This window comes from Octopus bimaculoides, chromosome 16 (genome assembly GCF_001194135.2).
Source record: "Octopus bimaculoides isolate UCB-OBI-ISO-001 chromosome 16, ASM119413v2, whole genome shotgun sequence".
In the NCBI taxonomy this organism is placed as follows: Eukaryota; Metazoa; Mollusca; class Cephalopoda; order Octopoda; family Octopodidae; genus Octopus; species Octopus bimaculoides.
The window spans coordinates 16,557,050-16,559,776 of record NC_068996.1 but is presented as its reverse complement, the minus strand read 5'-3'; the positions used below and the strand labels follow the sequence as shown (position 1 = coordinate 16,559,776).

Sequence of the window (2,727 nt, the reverse complement as noted above, 5' to 3'; positions counted from 1 at the left end):
GGACTGGCTCTTGTGCGGGTGGCACATAAGATGTACCATCCTGAGCGTGACCGTTGCCAGTACCGCCTGGCTGGCCTTGTAGGGTTTTCGAGCGAGATCGTTGCCAGTGCCCCTGGACTGGCTCTTGTGCGGGTGGCACATAAAAGACACCATTTCGAGCGTGGCCGTTTTCGTGCGGGTGACACGTAAAAGCACCCACTACACTCTCTGAGTGGTTGGCGTTAGGAAGGGTATCCAGCTGTAGAAACTCTGCCAAATTAGATTGGAGCCTGGTGTAGCCATCCGGTTGCACCAGTCCTCAGTCAAATCGTCCAACCCATGCTAGCATGGAAAGTGGACGTTAAACGATGATGATGATGATGATGATGATACATAATTAAAATTAACCAAAGGACATACTAAGTATGTCTACCTGCTTGAAATAACAGTCAAAACTCATTATTAAATCACCAAAATTACACTGGTGATAACTACAGAAATCAAACGAAGGCACATTTGGTGAAGACAATCTACTTACATACATTTAAATATTTGGATTCACGTGGACTAGTTTCTGCTTTGGCAAAATAAGCCTTAGCTTCTTCAGCATGCGTTACCAAGATAAGAGATTCCCAACCTACCCTTCTGAAGTCTGAGCCGCTACTGATTTGTTTTGCACCAAAATCACAGCAGCTACCAGTGTAATCTCAATACAAATTTACGACAAAAATAATTTTTGTTTGTTTATAGTTTCAGCTCAGAGCTGCGGCCATGCTGATGCACCGCCGTGTTGCTACACTGTTATTACAGGGAGCCTCCTACAATATGTAGCACTTGATGTAGAATGGAGTTTGATTTAGCAACCCTCAGCATGTATTACCGAGTTAAGAGATTCCCAACCTATTCTTCTGAAGTCTGTGCCGCTACTGATTCGTTTTGCACCGAAATCACAGCAGCTACCAGTGTAATTAGTTTTATATATATATGGATATATACAACACCATTATATATATGTACATTTGTATATTTATATATATGTATGTGTGTACATTATGCATGCATATGTGTGAATGTGTGTGGGTGTGTATGCAAGTGTCTGTGCATGTATGTGTGTGTGCATGCACATGTAGAAGTAAATAACATCTGGAAATACCTGTTCGATAATAATAATATTCGCTAATCAATAATGGTAATGATATTAAAGTTTTGCACAATGCCAGTAGTTTTTGAGTGTGTGGGGGTGGGGTCAATTCAATTTTATTGACCCTGGTATTTGATTGGTACTATTTTTATCAACTTAAAAATGATGAAAGCAAACTCACCTTTGTTTGAATCTAAACTCAGAATATGAAAGGCAAACTTAACTTTGGCGGAATTTGAACGCAGAACATTAAAGACAAATGAGACGCTGATAAGCATTTTGTCTGCCATGTGAATGATTCTGCTCACTCAATGCCTTAATATGTGTTAATCAATAATAAAGTACCAATATAGAAAAGAGGTGATTATAAATATGTTATTTCTTAACGTATCCAACATTAGCATTAGCACATATGTAATAACAATAAATTTAATATATCAACAATAATTTATGTTCATTTGTTTACATGTAATTTTCAGTTTTAATTACTTTTGGAGTTAATTTGATATTCCACACATGCAGAAAATAAAGAACTCAGACCTATAGTGGAATCAAATAATGTATTTAGTATTATTACATGGTGACCTGCTGGTTATTTTCAGAATCACCAAATTGGTATTGAAACATTACAATCACGAGTCTGTAAATAATTGAAGATTACTGTCTTTATCACTACACACACAAACACACACACAAACACACATGCACACACACACACACACAAGCACACACATATATACACAAAAACACTCAAACACACACACATGAATGCATACACACACATACATACTCACAAATACATAAACATATATTTATATATGGATATATAAATATTCATATATACGTACATTGATATGCACACACACACACACACACACACAAATAAACATATATATAATCATGTATAATTGCATAAATATATGCATATATCTATCTATCTATCTATCTATCTATCTATATATATATATATATACATAAACACATACACACATACATATACACACATACATATACATGTATATTTGTATACATACACACACTTGCACATACACAACACACGCACATGTATATGTACATATATATGTGTATATATATATTTTTTTGTGTGTGTATGTAGATAAATAAATACATATATATAAATATACATACATATATATATGTTTACACACACACACACACACACACACACACACACACACACACACACACACATGTACCACGGCAGAAACGTTAGCACGCCGGGCGAAATGCTTAGCGGTATTTCGTCTACCGCTACGTTCTGAGTTCAAATTCCGCCGAGGTTGACTCTGCCTTTCATCCTTTCGGGGTCGATTAAATAAGTACCAGTTACACACTGTGGTCGGTATAATCGACTTAATCCGTTTGTCTGTCCTTGTTTGTCCCCTCTGTGTGTAGCCCCTTGTGGGTAGTAAAGAAATAACACACACACACACATATGTACCCCGGCATTCACTACCGATCATGTATGGAGTATAGACAGAATGAGATTTCATGACTGCTACAATCACAGAGTAGTGTGACTTCACCTTTTCATATCATATGTTAATGAGTGAGATGTATCAAGGAGACTATCCACTACAGTCATG

The 2,727-nt window shown here is 36.7% G+C and overlaps 1 long non-coding RNA gene across 2 annotated transcripts in view; it reads right to left on the bottom strand.

The window, feature by feature from the left end:
- The window catches only part of LOC128249592 (uncharacterized), a 50,448-nt gene extending 49,817 nt beyond the window's left edge, over positions 1 to 631 (bottom strand). The window contains exon 1 of one of the 2 annotated variants that reach the window (XR_008265696.1): positions 518 to 631. This is a non-coding gene — a long non-coding RNA (uncharacterized LOC128249592). The remainder of the gene's footprint in view (positions 1 to 517) is intronic. The other variant, XR_008265698.1, reaches the window with a different exon arrangement.
- Positions 632 to 2,727: the final 2,096 nt, after the last annotated feature.